At 45.3% G+C, this 18,233-nt stretch overlaps 1 protein-coding gene across 7 annotated transcripts in view; it reads right to left on the minus strand.

The window, feature by feature from the left end:
* The window catches only part of SMAD9 (SMAD family member 9), a 38,094-nt gene extending 25,933 nt beyond the window's left edge, over positions 1 to 12,161 (minus strand). For 5 of the 7 annotated variants that reach the window (XM_065052009.1, XM_065051995.1, XM_065052017.1 and 2 more), the window contains exon 1: positions 11,602 to 11,738. The gene's annotated coding sequence lies outside the window, so the exon portion shown is untranslated. Of the gene's footprint in view, positions 1 to 11,601; positions 11,739 to 12,046 lie in introns of those variants that run through there. The other 2 variants (XM_065052001.1, XM_065051981.1) reach the window with 1 other exon arrangement.
* Between the last annotated feature and the right edge of the window lie 6,072 nt (positions 12,162 to 18,233).

An 18,233-nucleotide genomic window follows, 5' to 3' on the forward strand; every position in this document is an offset into this window, starting at 1 on the left:
ATCAGTATGAGTCTGAGCACTATTGTTGCTAGTGGGAGAGTCGCCAAGACTATGTGTATAAAAGCAAAAGCCGTGCTTTGCAGACCATGTGATGTAGTCTCAGATAAGTACATTGCACAATTTCCTACCGCGGTCCCCCTTAGTTTCTTCTAAAATAATTTTTTCCCCAAACTCAACTGTCATACAAAATATAAATTCTATTAACTAAACTAAACAGCTTTCAAATAATATTATTATCAGAACATCCTAGTTTAATGTTATTAAATTACATGATACTGCATATTATGCAGCAGCCTAAGCCATGTGTTGCTAGGTTTAGATACTCCATTATGAAATACCGAGGCAGACACTGTGCCAGGGCTGCAATGATAGAGATGTCAATTCACAATTTAATTTTAACAGTCTTTCAGGACAGCAGTTGCTTAAGCTGTATGCCTTTTGTAACAGGCAACTTGCCTACCCAGCTGGAAACTTCCAGCATTGAAACATTTCAAAACCATGTTTTCTGTATTTTCTGTGCTGATGTTCCGTCATGTTTCTCAATGCTCATCACTTGAAAGTGGCGCGAGGTGGAGGGAAGTGTTACAGTTTTGATCCATAATCCCACCACACCTATCAAGTCCTGGGCCATGCCACGATGGAAATTCTGGTCTGGTCACCTGTGTCACCCTCAGCGACAGTACAAAGTGCTATCATGAGTATGAGTCAGGCATCATTGAGGGTACATCCCTAACATGTTCCTGCCTCTGGGACTACAAGGAAGGCCTTGTCAACCTGTCAGGTAAGTGACTGGTCAACATCAAACAGTCAATCTTCCATGGTGTAAATCTTAATTCCATCACAGAGTTTAGCCTAAGGGACAGCCTAAGGCACTATTTAGGGAAGAGGCAGAAGACATATGGCATTTGAGCATGGATGCGCCCTTTCCTTTCTGTGATTTGCAGAAAGTGAGACTGGAAACGCTTCAGCCCAGTTCATCTGCTCCATTCTCCCTGCCATAGCTATGGCTGCGCTAGTGCTGGGGAACATTTCTGGGCACAGGAACTTGAATGTCTATAGCATAAATCATTACCACAGTATCTGCAATGGCTTTGGTCTGTGCCAGTAGCATTCTCCCAAATAACTCTTGTGCATGGCTCAGGAGTTAGCAGGGACCAGGGGTCACTTGTAATAAGAAGTCTGCATAGGCCCACTCTGTTTTGGAGGGTGAGACAGGCATTGCATGGAAGCAAGTGTCTCCATCTCAGTTGGCTTCAAGGACAAGAACAGTACCAGGCATATTTAATTTATTAATATGGAAACAGCCTTTCAGTAGAATTTGCTTGGCCACATAAACACATCCAAATTGTTGACACTCATATCTGACCTAGTCATCCTTAAGTCCCTAAATATGTAAACACATAGAAAAAGATCAGCCAAACCAGGCACTGCATACAGTTAATGCTGGCTGAGATGAGTCTCACCTCAAGTATGAATGATTGCCAGGCTAAGACCTAGCAACATGGACATGGAGTGAAGGGACTGGGATACTTTCTCCTACTCCTAAGCCAGTTTATCAGCCCCCAGTGTAGAATTAGCCTGTAGGTCCTCAAGTCAGGAAGAGAAACTTGTTCCTCCAGGAACTTCACTACAGTAACTTCCACTGTGCTACTACAAGTACAAAGAAAACAGATGGAACACCATGAGCATGGCCTTGCTGATTCCTGACCTGAGCTGAAGTCATTAAGAGGGGTTCCAGAGCTCACGGAAATTAAAAATGCCGTCCCCTGTGTCTCAGGTGGCAGCTTGCTGACACCTCCACCATTGAAAGATTTCGGGAAATTCAGATTTTGCTTAATGTAAAAAGGATGCGCTGTGCTGGGGAAGACTCACATCACACCTCAGCAGAATGTCTGTGCAGGCCAGCGTGCTGGTGAAGTTTCCCTCTAATTCAATTCCCATGGGCACAGCAGGGCAATTATACCAGTCCTCCTTACATTTCACTGTAAGCTTTACATAGAAATCAAAAAGGAAAGCTGTGCGGATGCTCATGAAAACAGGTTTAAAACACAACTGTGTAAAAGCACAGTGTCAAGCCTCCCTCAAAAGTGTATCCGTGCACACGTGTGTAAGCACAGGTGTGTGCAGATGTGCGTGCGCATCTGGTCTCGGAACAAAGCTCCAAAGCACTGCACCCCCTCGGAGCGCCTGTGTCGCTGCCCGAGCCGTGAGAGGCATGGCTATCAGTCTTGAAAATGGCTGACATCATCAGTCTCGGTGTCACTGCAACAGCTAAGTAAGGCCACCGAGGGAGATTTCTCAGAGGGTCGTCTAGACATAAGCTGTGCAGTTCTTGGAGATGCATGCGGCTGGAAAGTGGAGCAGTGAGACAATTATAGCTAGAAGTCTGCCGCTTGGTGACTAAATCACGACAGAATTGGAAGGGAGGAAATTATTTCAGTCAAATAATGTAAAGAGGAATGCTATGAACATGCACTTGGTTAGTTATTTTTACCTACCACTGATTCGATTACTTCCACCTACTATGAAAGAGAGAAGCATGCAAGTTTTCTCAGTATAATCAAATCTTGATTTGGTTTCCAACATGCCCATCTGGCAGCAGCCAGCATGCACCTGGGCTGGCAAAGAACTTCCCAGGTCACATCATCACTGCTGTTCACTATGGGGATCTTCCACACCTTAGCAGGGGAAATAAATAAACAGAAGTGCATTTACAAATACTTGAGTGTCACATGAATGAGGAATCTCACCAACCTTGCCCTGAGCCTGGTCCCATGCCCTAAGCCTGAAGAACCAACCGAACACCAGGGTTTTGCAGGCACAGCCCATCAGTGCTGGGCAGGAGAGGTTTCCACACGTGCATTCACTCCTGCAGAGCAGTGTGGAAGTGCACGTCTAAGCTGCACAGATACCATCGCTTCCACTCCGGTCACCAGCTCATGGCTTGGGAATGGTGGCCACAAGTTACTCTTGACACACGTAAATCACTTGAAAAGGCCCATGTTCCACTCGTGGCACCTGCGACACCATTTGGGATCTCCCAGGTCTTCTTCTTGTGATCAGGACCCACCACACAAGGGTGCTGTCACAAACCTATCGGAAAAGACTGTTCTTTGCACCCAACAAAATACAGTGAATTAATTATTCATTACAATGTTACTGAGTTCTTCCACAACCACAGAACCTGACACCCAGGGTTTTAATTAAATGGGATGTAAAGAGGGTTGGGTTTTTTTTGTCGTTGTTGTTGTTTTTAAATTAAGAAACTAAATTTCTTCCTGGTTTGACCCTGGACTGCTGCAATTGAAAACAGCTGCAACGACAGGATATAAAGTACTTGAGACTCAAATTTGTCCATGTTTCACACAGCCCTGGCAACATCTAATTGTTTATTCCTATAAGCCTAAATGAATAAAGCAAACTTCTGAAATTCATTTTCTCACTTTTTTTCAAGTTTGTTCTGAAAGCCCTTCTACATTGACCATGTGTGAAGCCATCAATATGAAAGAGCAAACCTCCTAGTGCTTCACGCCTCTCCAGCCACTCATCCACCCTGTGGAGTCTTCACAAATTCACTTCCCCCCAGATAAAGTAAGGACAAAACTTGATGCCAGTGCCTAAACACCTGTAACTTCCAAACAATTTATCTAAGCTTGTGGAATGAAATATTATCTCATCTACTCAGCATTGTCCAGCTTCTCTTCACAGGAATGACACATTCTGATTTGCTATAAAGAAGGACAGATTTGAGTATAGAATCTGCATATCTCAAGACAGCGACACAAATCTCCATAGGTCAAATGCTTGTGGATGAGCTTAAGAAGCATAAATTCAGTCACAAAAGAAAATTAAGTACCCAGCTCACTTTTAGTATGGCCATGATGCCTTATTGGGACGGGATGTACCAATTCCTGCAGTGGGACAGCTCTGGGTGAGCACAATGTCAGATGCTTCAACAAAGCTTCGTTAGTGTGGCTTCAGATGGGGAGAACAGAGCAGCACAGACATGGCAGTAGTACGCCAATGTGCAAAAGGCTGTTGCAAGCAGGATAGGGGCAATCTGTCTTTTGTGTCCACTTGCAGACTCAACAGGGAGAACATATGAATACGATAGCTATGCACTGGGATAGTTACTGCTGCTGGAGGTCTGCGAGTGCAGATCACATAGCTTTCTTCAAGAATAACTTCACTGGCCTTGAGGAGGAAGGAGGGACTGGAAAAGCCCTTGAAATGAGCCCTTCTGATCCTATGTCCCCTACTGTGACCAAGCCAAAGATCCCCTCTCTTCAGGTGCAGCACTAGGCTAACATGGCTACACTGGCTTTGGTCGCTGGGCTACCTGCATCCTTCTCACTGGTTTTTGCCTTTGAAAATCTCCCACAATATCTGAAGGCACCCCACAAAATTACCACAACCAAAGCCTGTGCAAAAATATGAAACTGGACCGATTTATCACTGTCATCTCTCTTTGACTGCACTTCCTTCCTCGGTATTAATTTTTAAAGGAAACCAGCGGCTGTGATGTTTACATGGAATGAACCGCACTGTGTTCCCTGGCCGAGCCACACTGAATTCTCTGAGATGCACTCCCACAGGAACACATCCTCCACTCTGCCCCACACCCCACTCCCCACAGGGAGGAAGAAGCCCCGTTCTCCCCATCCCTGCCTGATCCTTTCCTGCGGCTGCCCAGGCTCACACCGGTGGCTCCAAGGAAGAGCTCCTCTCTCAGCTGCCTTCCTCCCGCAGAGCCAGGGCCTAAGGAGAACACATGGCACAGGGGAAGCTCTGAGGATGCATTTGTGGGAGAGGGCAGGATATGATGGGGAGGTGCATCAACCTGCCCTGGGGAGCCAAAATGTCTCCTCATGGCTTTGGTTATCCCCATTTTATAGACAGTCGGTCCTGCATTCCTCACATACCCACCATTCCCAGAGAAACTGTAGCAAAGCCCATCGGTGTTTCTAAAAATGGAATGGTTGGAAATACACAAAAAATAGAGTTCCTGCTTTTAAAATAAACGCTGACTCGTCTCTAATACAAAGCAAGCAGCCAAGTGCCTCCAGAACAAACACTTCACAAAGGAAGGACTAGCAGAGAATTTCAGCTTCATTGCTGGTGTAAAGTTTATATCCACATTAATCGGATACTGTAATCCTCATTATCAATCACTGGCATTCTTGGAGCCATTCCCAAGCACCCGTTTTAGGGAAAGGATTTGCTTAGAGTTAGACATAAGAACACTGTGAATAAGGACACATTTAAAGAAGAACTACTTCACCGAGGATGTGGTACTTAAGTCTGATGCTAACCTGCCCTGAAAGCTTAGTGTCTTAAGTTCTTCGAAAGGAATGCACTTTTGGAGCTCTGGTTGTACATTTACAGTGCACACAGGTGAAATGGACAAAGCAAATGTTCTCCTGGTCTTGTATGGTAGCACATCCCATCTACCTAACAGGAGATCTGAGGGCCAGCTGGGTAACATTGAGTACAGTGCTGAATATCTTCGTTTCCTGGGGGAATACACAGAACTGACGGGAGGTTGGCTCATGCTTGCTGATCTGCAAGGTCTGATCCCGGTGATGGAAACTCTCGCACCCGGTTCTCCCCATGCCAGGGCTGCACCTCGTGCTTCTGAGATCTGCTGCCTAGTTGTGCCAGGTGTCTAATGCCACAAAGTCAGAGATAGCCTGTGACACAGGGAGTTAGCTGGGGAGTCTGGTGCCTCTAAGCACCCCACATTGACAGAGCACCGTCCATAAACAGTCCTTGCTGTAGTCTGGCAGAGAGGCTCCTGCCTAACACCCAAGGTCCCAGAGAGGGACATCTGGGAGGTCTGCCTGAAGGGTGACTTATTCAGTTACAGCGTTAACACAGTAGACGTCTTTTGCAGATTTAGCATCACACAGCTCGGCAAGTGAAATACAGATCAATAGATCATATAGATCATCAGTAAAACACTCAGAAGGAGGAACTTGCAGAAGTGCTTCCTCTCTGACTGACAGCAGGCCTGGAGAGGGAGCAGCAGCACCACGGGCCACCTCTCCTTCCTCTCAGGTGAGAAAGCCTGGCCAACTGCCTATGCAGAGAAACATTTCACACACAAAAGGCTCTCCTTGTACATCATGTTAGCAGTTTTCCATGGAATCACATTAGCATTTCATTGTGTTCAAACCATACCACATTCAAATCTGCTTTTCCCAAAAGGCTTTCATTGTGCATCACTGTGGGAAATTGCTAATGCAATAAGATTGACGTATAGGTTCTCCTGCATGAACATCCGCAGTAATCTCTGCTAATTGAGCCCTCAGCTTGTGAAACCCTGCAGGGGGAAGGAAGGGAGGAACATCCACAGGGGCTATGTCTTAAAGAACTGCAAAAAATAAGAGTGTGGAGGGCAGGTAAGCACCTATATTAGTATGTTTTATTCACGTAAAGATTTCACTCAGTGGCAGGGATTGCCTTGGACAAGAGGCCAATGGTCCCAAGTAGCAGCACTGAAGCATTTTTCATGAAAAATAACTGGATGTACTTGGGTTCTCTATGGAAGTTAAATCACAACAACAGGACTAAGAACAAAAGGAGCAAGGACTTGTCTATCTAGTTCCCTCCTAAGAGGGAAAGGAGGAGAGAATTGGCCATTCCCAGTGGCTTCAGCTGAAGATGTGGTTGCTCAGCTTCTCTGTAAACCAGAACACTTGCTTACGAGATTAAACAGGCTTCATATGCCTACATTTGAGCCTGGTAGTATAAAACAAGGGCTGGAATCTCTTTAACATGTAAGACGTGTCAGGCTAACAATCAGCTTTAGAAAACACTCAGCAAAAGGCAGAAATAGATCCCTGAGTCTTTAAAAGAAACACCTCTCTCTTCTGCAAACCCAAGAGTCCCAAGCAGGTTACCACCAAGAAGCCTTGGTCCCAGCATCAGTCCTGTAGGACATGCAGCAGGGCAGCCACGAGCTGCTGCCTCGCGCAGGAATGAATTTGGGTTTCTCTACTCTAGATGTCCCTATGGAGGCTTCACACTCTATTTGAAGTAATTCAGGATCTGTTGATGAAAGAGAGATAAATTAGCTACCTCATATGCGCTGCAGGATAAGAAACTGCATGTTGGCAGCCGGGCTGGAGTAATTTGACAGAGACAAGTAGTTTTTGGATAGGCGAGGCCAGCAAGTAACCATGAGAGTCTTAAAAAGCCATGTGAGCTGCTTGTGCCTTCAGTCAGTTCCATGCCTACTGGGCAGTGTGGGTGGGATTGCAGCCTGCCATAGGCCTCTGGTAAATGGCTTTCCCTCAGACGGTTCAGGGTACCTGCCGTACAGGTACCCTGATGAGGATGGCTTTTTAAAGCACTATGGACTCTCCTGATGAGGAGCATTGCAAAGGAATGCTTAAAAAAACTTATTTTAAAAGTTTTTTTTTGTTAAAAAAAGGCAAGGCAAGAAATCACACACAACAGAAAATTACGTATTGTTGAAACGTATTGACCCCAGCAGCAGGGTTGTTTGTGTTATAAAGGGTTCTTCATTACACAGAGCTTTGCCATTACCAGACACCGCTTTCTGGAGAGGGTATCACCACCACCACCCTGCCTGCTGCTCTTCACTGCATGGCTGTGTGACCCAGTACACCACCAGGCCAAGCAAACATAGAATAACTGTTATCAAGAAATGGCCAACCTGGCTCATATTGTAGCCAGGTAATGAGGGTGAAAGGAAGCCTCAAGCAGAACAAACTGCAATGACCCAAGGGTCTGTTAATTTTCTTTCCTCCTCATTTCTCTTTCAGTGGAAGGCGAGTTTGAGGCCAGTATTTCTGAGGAACTCTGGAAGTGGGGAACATTTTCAAAGCCTAAACAAAGACCAGGCATATAGAGAGATGCCAGAACAGGAGTCCGCATGGAGACATTTCAGAAAGAAAAGCAAAAGACGCAGAATTTTGGCAGGGGTCATGCTGACTGCGAGTAGAACGTAGGTGGGAGAAAAGAGCTTGTTGGGAAACAGAAGGTTGCAGTATCAAGCTGGAAGGTTGCCACAGTGTGGACTAATGCTTTGGCAGCTGCAAACAAAAGGAAAGAGCAATGTAAGAAGTCACATGAAGAAAAAGTGTCAAGAGACATCTGGGAGTACTGAGACCTGTGAGGAAACCAAAGAGGCAAAGATGATGCTAAGCTTGGCAGAGGGGTGGATGGTGATGTTGCTGACAAGGAAAAAGAGTGGGAAGGAAATAAATTTTGGAGAGAAGTATGTGGGAAAAATAAGGCATTTCTCCTCCCAATCAGAAGCATACCTCAGTCTTAATGCTGCCTCATAAAAAGAGAGGTTGATTATCAGTTTTATTTTTTTTTTCTTTTTTTCTTTTTTTGATGTAGGGATGACTGAGTAAACTGGAAAACTGACTCCACTTGGTGTCCACCTCCACTGTGCCATTGCTGTACTCTTGTCCAGAGGAGCTGAACCTCAAAGCAAACTGTTCAACTTTACACCTGTCTAAGATGTTGCAATAGTTCTTGCAGAAAACCTGCACGTTGTCCTGTAGAACGATCTGTCTAAAAATCTCATGTATCTGCACAAAACTTGGGCATATAATGTTTCACCTGCTTCAATTTAAATGCATACATATGTTAGTCAGGATGCCAGTCAAGGCTCTGATCCTACAGTCTCTTAGATCCACGCACCTACAAAAGCACAGCAAGGTTTTCAGCTGCTATAATAAATACACATGCCCCAGACTCTTTAATTCATCTCTTCATCTGTAAAATTTCCACAGTATTAACCATTCAAACATTATATGTAAGATGGGAAATAATTTGGGATATTTTTGAAAAAATAATTTTATTATACTGTATTCAGAGTCTAATGCTTCCTTACAACAAATGTTCTCAAAGACAGTCATAGGACAGCAATGATTCTCTCAAATTGTCATTGTTACTACTATCTTTTGCTGTTAATGTACAGTAACACTAATGATTCTTTACACCTGCCTGCCGCAGGAAACCAGGCAGTCTACCATAACAACCTTTCCTATGTAAGTTTTTGCTGTGCCATTTTCAGTTAAAATATTTATGATGTTGGGTTTTTTTCTTTCTTCTTCATCCCGGTAATTACTATTCGTAAGGGGTATATTGCACAGCAAATAGAATTTCTGTAGACTTTCACTATATTTTTTGCAGCAGACAAATTACCCCGAGTGTGTGTATGTGTATATATATATCTGTATATATATCCGTATATATACAGATATATATACACACATATATATAAATAGATATATTTTTTTCCCCTTCTGGCTCCCCTTACTCTGTTAAGTTGCTTTGAGATGGGGTGTCTAGTAGTAATGCTGGAATTACTGTCAGCCAGTATCAGCACCGGTGATAAACTCTAGCTAGTGTTTTGGTTAGAGGTCAGTTGTAATTAGTAGTCATTGTCCTTTGAATTTAACAATGGAAAAATAAAACTTTATCAAGACAGATTAGCCTGGCCATCAAAATTACAGCACTTTAGCATTCAGGAGAGAAGATTACATGACACACTATCTCCCAGGCTGACAACAGCAGATAGCTAAGGATTCAATGCGAGATGCAGTAAGTCTGTAAAAAAATGGGAGAAAGGCGGATTAACTGTCCAGATGTTATATGATACATTATACTGAGACTTCTACACTCTTGTTTTAGTGAGTTAGGCCTCATCTTGTTCCCACTGAAGACAACATGGGGCACTACCACCAGCTTCTGTGAGAGAAGCTTCCAAGCCTGAGATACTACCCAGTTCCTCTACACGTCCCCACCTTCTGCAGATATTTGGCATGAATGTACATACCTCTTAGCCTTGGGCAAGTGTGTCAATAAAATATTAATGCTCAACTTCTTCACAAAGTTGTGCAGTTGACAGTTTTGTGTGTATTCGTTTCAGTTGCTGCATGTAAATAAAAGCTTCTATCTCCAACTAACATCAACTTACAAATCCCGATTATCATACAGATTCATACAAATTTGATCTTTATTCCAGTCATTTTTGCAGAATTACTATTTATCAGCTTATGTGTGAGTTGTTAATTAAGTGAACAAGAAAATGTTTTTAACTCCATCACAAAGGATAGACAAGAACGGGACCTACTGCTAAACTCAGTAAATATAATACAAGAAACCCTTCTTGCTGCAACTCACTTTAAATATATTTTTGGGCATGTTTATTTTAGCTACTATGCTAAATTAACTCAATACTTAAAAACAACAACAACAAAAACCAACAAACCACAAACATCCCCAGCCTCTGCTTTAAAATCTAACAGGAAGCAAACACGAAAACAGCCAGACACTGGTACTTATCAAATCCGAAAGAAGGGAGTTGTCTGGCTGGATTAAAACAGATGAGGTTTGCTTGAGTGATGACATTTGTCCTACCATTGCTGAGGGGAAGAATTTTGCAGCGCTTTCTTCGGTCTATATTCCTGAAGATGAGACGATTACTCCTCCGGCACAAATACATGCACGTCTAAAGATACACATTTCCACACACTGGAGACACAAAGTACTGAAACTTGCTTTTTATCTGCAGTGTCCTTCCCAAACCACCGCAAACTTGAATACATTCCCAAGCCATGCACATCATTTCCCACTTCTGAAAGGAGAGCTCGTTCACTGAAAAGATGACCATTGCCGGCTGAGAATTTTTTTCACTAATTTATAAAACGCAAGTAATTAACAGTACGCCTCTGTGTGTGCATGCATGCGCGTCCATGTGTGTCATTTATTTTTATTCCCACTAATGCCTCTTTCAAAGCAGACCTGGCTAGCATCAAATAAATTTACCCATAAAATCAAAGTAGGAAAACACAAAGTTACCACACAATATCCGAATTGTTATAAATGAGCTGAACTTTGAATTCCCTCCACTTAGAGCTGCCCGGGCATGGAGATAAAATTACAATAATTCATAATTTGCCATATCGAGGGCTATTGTTTTTGGAAATGCTGGTTACTTGCTAACAAGTAACGTTTTAACTTCAAAGACAAAAAAAAATAAAAAAAAATAAAAAGAGAGTCCCCGTTTCTTGCTGGAATACAAACCCAAATCCCAGCAATTCAGCTCCGTTTTGCTTGGGAGCGTGTCCAGGAGCGGGATTTCTTGAACAGAGAATAGACCTCTGAAAGGAAAAGTATTTCCAAACGTGTCATGTGGGGTTTTGTTGGGTTTTGGATGTTTTTTTTAATCCTACTTAAACGAGAAGGAAAGAAATCCTAGCAGCGGGGAGACTTGTCAGCGTTCAGCCATCCATAAAAGCGTTTTTCCCCCGCGCTCCTCCTTTCGCTCGCAGCCCTGGCGTCGGTTTGTCTCATCTTGCTGCCGCCCCAGCCCCAGCCCCCGCCCGAACACCGACGGCCCCAGAGCAGCGGGGCCGGGGTCGGCGGCCGCGGGGACACCGGCCCGGGGCGCCGCCGAGGGGATGCTGCAGCCGCCACCGCCCGGCACGGGGAAGGATGCGGAGCAGCCCCGGCGGGAAGTTTGGGGCGACGTCGGCGGGACCGTCCCCCATGTTCTCCCTGTTCCCCCTCCCCGCCCGCCCTTCCCGGGACGCTGCCGGGAGCTCCGGCTCTTACCTGCCACCGGGCGCGGGCTGGGGTCTCGGCGCGCCGCGGGCGGGAGCGGGGCTGCAGCTGCGCGGCGGCGGCGGGGCCAGGGCGCAGCGGCAGCGGCAGCAGCAGCCCCGGCCGGCGTCAGTCAGGCGGGAGCCGCCAGGCTGTATTAGTGCGCCGGGCTGGAGCGCGGCCAGCAGCGCCGCTGCCGCTGGCCCGCCCCTGCGCCCCCCCCGCCGCGCCCTCACACACACACACACACACACACACACACACACACGCACACACACACACACGCAGCGTGCACCCTGGGACCCGTCACACGCTGCTGCCCCAGTCACCCCACACAGCCGGTGTGTTCACCCCGCAAACACACGGACAACCCCTGCACGGAGTTCACCCCACGGCACGGACACGCACCCACACAGGCAGAATCCACCCCGCGCGCCCCCCGCCTCACACGGCTCACCTCCCGTCACACTCTGACACTCGCCCCCGGCACGGCGTCCCGCGGGAGCGCAGCCGCCTCAGGCGCCGCCATTTCCCCGCCCCGCGGCTCCCCGCAGAGGGGGCGCCCCCATCCCTGCCCGGCCCGGCGGGGCCCTGGGCCCGGACGCGGGGCTGGCGGCAGAGCCCGGGCCTGGGGCTGTGTGGGGTCGGCGAGGCTTTGTAGGTGACCGCCGGGACCCCATGGGGCAGAATCTCATCCCGGTGCCTGCACAGCCAGCCTTTCGCCTATGGGCCCTCACACAAGCCACCCTCCACCCAAGGATGGCCACAGCAGTCACGCAGGGTGACATCACCACCATCCTGCACCACTCCAGCTGATGCCGACCTGGCATTTGGACACGGGACAAACTCTGTGGGGAGAGACTGGGAAGATGCCCCTGAAGGGTGACAGGACAACAGCAGAAGGATTTGATGGGCAGGCTGCACCTTCCTGCACCCGGCTGCATGGAGGCTGCAGCGGTGCCCTCAGCTTCTCCGCCTGGACCCCACACTGGGGCTGTCACCACATGGCGTGTCCTGCAGAAATCCCCTTCGTCCAGTGTTCCCACTGGTGTTCAGGGCCATGACAGCCAGCTGCTGGGCTCTCTGCCGAGTCAGCATCTTCAGTTCGCTGTTCTGAAAATCTTCCTGGTGGTGATTTTGTGAGCCGGGCTCATAGGACCTCCATTTAGTGTTTAACTGCAATGGAAAAAAAAAAAACAAACAAACAAAAAAAGGAAGTTTGTAAATAGGATTAGCAATACCAGCACTGAAGTTTCGAATGGTCCTGTCAGTTCATGGGACCAGTCAGAGAACAGCAAACTGCAGCCATTATTGGTAAGCAGATGTATTTTCTGCTCCACATTCTATTAAATCCTCATATTACCTATGAGTAACCATTTCTAACTATGTAGCATATTGTATTAGCTGTAAAAAAGGAAAGGCTGAAAGAGAAATATTGGGGAAGTCAAGTAGCTCCAAGGACACTAGAATAAAAGGTATTGTGAAACTGGGGCTCTAGGCAGTGCTAGGAACAGGTACCAGCAGAACCTGACCCTGATCACGTTGAGGGGTTCCAGTTAAATTGCACTGAGCCTTTTGAGGTCAATCAATAAATATGATTAAAGATACCATCCTGCTGACATTTTAGCCAAAAATTTTTACATTGTAAAACATGACAGAAAAGCTAATGTTGTTTGAGTAGACATCAAAAAGCCACAATGGAATTATGGCTCCACAGCGCAAATTTATCGAGGCATGTGTGTGCAGGTTGAGGGGGAACAAGGAGATATAATGTAATGCCCCAAATATTTCTGCTGCCCACTTTGGCCTGAAATGTCTTAAAATACCAGTGGTTTTCCCACTGCTGCCTTGTTTTTCCTGCAGGAGACTTCTCGGCAGATGCATGGCAGAAGGGATGCTGTTATTTATAAATTGCTGTAAACATTTATAAAGTGCCAATCACACATTCTAACTCAGCATGACTTGAGATTTTATACCTATAATGCTGTTTATTTTTAACTTATGCACTGAAGACTTCACATTGCAAATGCCATACCTGCGGGCAGTTTGGGTGTCTGGGCTGAGATGTGGTGTATAAATCACTGAGGTTCTTGATCCTGAATCTGCGGGCTCTCACACCCAGGTTCTGCTGGGTCTCACCGCAGCTCTCTCAGGTGTCGGAAGCTCCAGTTCCTCATGCCTCTGCTCACAGTTACTGCTCCCAGCAAAGAGCTTGCAGGACAAGGTGGGTCTGTACTCTCACCTCTCTGATGCACAGCCTGCTGTGTTGGCTCCAGCCCATTTGGTTGGCAGGGTGAATTAAAACGCCAGTTCTGCTACTGAAGCCATCCCGAGCAGTGGGGGATAGCTGCAGAGCCACTGCCTACATTTATCAGTCATTTCTTAAATCTCTATTTTGATAGTAGCTTCGAGCAAAATGACTGACTTGCATTCATATGTGTGTGGTGACAATTTTTAACTCCACCATCTTGAAGAAGTGTAGCTAAAAAAGATCACATGGGTATATCTATTACTAGAGTTTTATATACTACAGGTGATATAGCAGGGAACACTTTTTTTTGGCATACAGTTGTATTTCAGATCATGTGGCATAGGCACATAGCTGTTTTATTACAACAGCTGAATATATGGTGGCGTTACCTGTGATCTGCTAAACCTGTTGAACTATGTGTCTTCTCAGGAGCAGAGCTCGTAAATCCCACCTTTCCTTTCTTCTCTCTCCATACATACTTTCAGATCCATCCCCGAGTCCAAATCCTTGTATGCGTGGCTTTCAAAGCCTGTGTCCTCATCGTAAGGCTCTGCTGTCCCCTCCTCCTGCTGGTGTGACTCACCATCTGTCATTCCCCTGCACCACCCGGGCTCTGCGAATTCCATTTCTTGTTTCGCATTATCCCTTTCAAGTGCCTTATTTCCCACCCTGCCCCTTACAAGTGCAAGCACCCTCCCTTAGGCTGCACATGGTGTAACTTCTCCAATCCCATCTTGTAAAACATGGACCAACCTTTTTTATTCATAAACCAAAGCCTGATCTGAGACTGTTTCCCTTTTTTTTGGTCTGTATTTGGTCTTTTTGTGCTGGATAGCTTTGTAAAGAAAACCATCAGTAAAAGGGCAGGTAGAAAATAGTAAAGACTGGTTATAGCTGTGAAAGGGAAAGAAGGGTTCTAATTTCTTTTAGCACTGAAACTTTGTAAAACACAAAATAACATGAATTTTCCACTTGAAGGGAACTGCAAGTTCCTAAGAGCTGTAAATATATCTACTTTGTATGTTCTGCTCCAGGGCTCCAGTGAAGTACTGGCACTGTCTACCACCCCACAAGAAACAGCTGTTAGCACTGCAGCGCCGTGTGCTGCGCGGTGGAGACACCTCCAATGGCTCTGAGTGTGCTGGCGCGGGCACGAGAAGACTTCAAGCCACAGTGTCATGGATTTTCTTGGTGACTTACATTTCCCTCATGGGCTTTCTCTAGGCAAAGGCACAGCAGGCACTTGCCTCTGGCAGCAGATTCTTGGGAACAGCAGTGTCACTGTGGTTCTGCTGCCGGCTTTGCCTGTCCCAGAGCCCTGGAAAGTGAGGTCTGTTCCTGTATCGCAGGGTGGAGTCAAAGGTGTAGGACAGCATTGCCGAAAAGGAGAAGCTGACTGTTCAAGCAGCAGCAATCACTATCCCACCCCCTCAGTGGGTGCATGAACAAGCCCAAACCCTGCCAGGATGCCCAGCTCCACACCTTTTGCTCCTCTTTTCAGGGTAGGACTGGGCCAGCCACAACCCCTCACCCTTGGGTTTGGCAGAGTTTTACATTGCTTGTGCTGTCTAGAAGCTTGGAGCTTGCTCAGTTTACCCTGCTTCTCATTCACAGGCAGCTTGAGTATGTCAGTATCCTAAGGTCTGAACAGTTTGGACACATCTGTATCAGGTTTAACAATAAACACTTAAACCATCAGGGTATCTTCTGTCACACATCTTTTCCAGCACAAGCAGGATGAAACATTTGCTCTGCACAAACATGTTTCATGCTACTCACATCAAATTACTGCATGTTTGTGGCTTAAGATGTTAATTTTCAGAAGAAAAACAGGTGGAAAAAGCAGCTGCAATCTTGTGCAATGTGTTGGTGAATGCGGCATTGGAGAGACAGTGCTGGACAGCTGTGTTCTCTGCTCACTCACAGCAAAGGTATTAGAATTGCTCATCTCACTACTCTTTGCTTCAGACTCTAAAAGCCAAGCTATAAAGTCAGAGAGGCAGAAGAAGGAGGTAGGCAGGCAGGTCAGGGGTTCATGCCAAAAGGTAGAGAAGGAAGAAAAGGGAATCAGTGGTGGAATGGACATGTAACAAACTGAACCTGAGAAGACTAAAGCAACAGTTCAGAAATAGTGAGAGACAGGTGAGCAAGCCGAATGGCTTCATGTACTGCCATCAGATTGTGGATTCTGCCCGTTTTGGGTCAGACAACCAGTAAGATACAAAAGTTATCACTTAGCTTCATGGCACTTTTCATCCAGAGTTGAAAGAGGTGTCAAGAAGTGAATGAGCTCACTGTGATATGGACAAATGGACATAAAACATTCTTGGTAACTTTCAATTACCAACCAAAAAACACTCAGAGAAAAAATTTGGACTGGCCAGGTTATTTCAGTTTTTAGAATTGGAAAGGATCATTTTCTACACAGCACTGTAGTTGAACTAAATATTTTTGCTATTGCATGTATGTAAGTACCTGCTGAAGCAGCTGCACAAGAATGAAGTAATATTATTTGTGATTAAAGATATTGGGGAAAAATTCTGCTCTGAGCTACAAGAGCATAAATTTAAAGTAATTCCAGTGAAATTTGTCATCATCTTATTATACTCAAACTCCATAGACTCCCTTGGGTTTTTTCTTTCACACATACAAAGATTTGAATTCAATCCAATGAAGTTTTTAATGCATTGAGATCCAGCTACCTGTCTTGTTATTTCTGCTGAGTTTGTTCTGTGCTGCAGAGAGTAAGACTCTCACATGCTCAGAACAACATGACTGTTGGGACGTCTCTTTATTCCAAGAGATGTGGAATGACCTCAGACTAGCTGAGATGAATTTGAAGTACAAGATCTTTCAATTGACAGTATCTGTTGCTTTCTCCTTAAAATGATGAAGCCACACGGAGGAAGAGGGCAGAGACAACGTACTTTTGCATTTTTTGTTCCTTCTGTATAACAAAGTTGGTGACATAGTAAATCTTAGAAGGTAAACTCTAGCAGGATTCTGTTTCCATTGTTTTTAGCCAGCACTGGCTGAAATGTATAATAAGAAATCACATCCTTGCTGTTTGCTTGACCTGGCTGAAATATTTATGTGCCTCAGTCTCAGCTGGCACTGGTTCAAGAACCGCTGTAATCCTCTGCCTTCACTTCACCGTCTGAACTTCACACCTAATGCTGGGGAGAATCAGATGAACTGTCAGCCATTTCACCTGAGTCCACTCTTACTAGCCTGAACAGTTTTCTTGTTGTTGAGGATTTGCTTGGATGAAAATAAACAGTATGGAAAAGAAACAATTATGTAAAGATTCATAAACAGTAAAAATGAACCACTGTCCTCTGACTTCACACATATCCAGAGGTCCCAGTATTCCCCTGAACTTTGGCATCTAAGCCAATAGTTATGGTTGAGCTAGAGCAAATCTTCTGGAAAAACCTAGATTTTGAAATCTTTAGTGATGGAAAATCCATTACAATCCTTGCTAAGTCGTTCTGTGGTTAGGCTTATCCTTGCTGTAGAGAAAAATGGCTTTTTCTGCTCTGAATTTTTCTAGCTTCAGCTTCTAGCAATTTGATCTTGTATCTACACACAGGAGGCTGAAAGCTCATTATTACTATGTGGCTCTTCCTTTACAGCCTGTGCTTATGTTACCTTTTCCTTCATACACTTGAGAACAGCTCTTAAGTATCATTTTAAGAGTTACTGGACTCTCCTTGAGCCCTTTTCAAATTCTCAGCATCTTTCTGAATTGTCAACATCAAGAACCGAGTGTTCTCCAGCTCTGCCAGACATCAGGGGACATACACGGAGCTCTGCCAACTTTTTAGCCTTATTATGTCTACATTTCAACCTATAAAGATCACATCAGCATTTTAGTATTTTTGGCTCTTGCTGAGATGATGCCCAAGATCTCTTTAGATTATAGATTAGACTCCCCATCTTCTCATACTTCTGCCTGCAAATGTTCTTCACTCCTGCACATCACCTTATTTTTGACGTGCAGGAACATGCACTGTTTTCTTGCATGAGGCTTACAAGTAAGTACTGGAATAACTTCCCTGTGGATGGGGAGGAATTTCTCCCCCTGAAGAGCAGATTAAGCAATAATCTGTCAGAACAGCTGGTCCTTCCGTGGAAGTGGGGAGGGATGAAGTGCCCTCGAGGTCCTCACCTGCCCTATTGACAATCTGACTACATCCATCAACCCCTTGATTTTTTTCTCTCCTCTTTTTACCAATGCCATAATTTGTGTCATTGGCAAAGTTCTCAGTAACAACTTTGTAGTTTATTATGCATCACTGTTAAAAACATAGTTAACTACTACAAGGTCAAGGAATGATCTCTTTGGGCCCTCATTAAAAACCCATCAGGTTGATAAAATTTTACCCATTTA

This window comes from Columba livia, chromosome 1 (assembly GCF_036013475.1).
Source record: "Columba livia isolate bColLiv1 breed racing homer chromosome 1, bColLiv1.pat.W.v2, whole genome shotgun sequence".
NCBI classification, from domain to species: Eukaryota; Metazoa; Chordata; class Aves; order Columbiformes; family Columbidae; genus Columba; species Columba livia.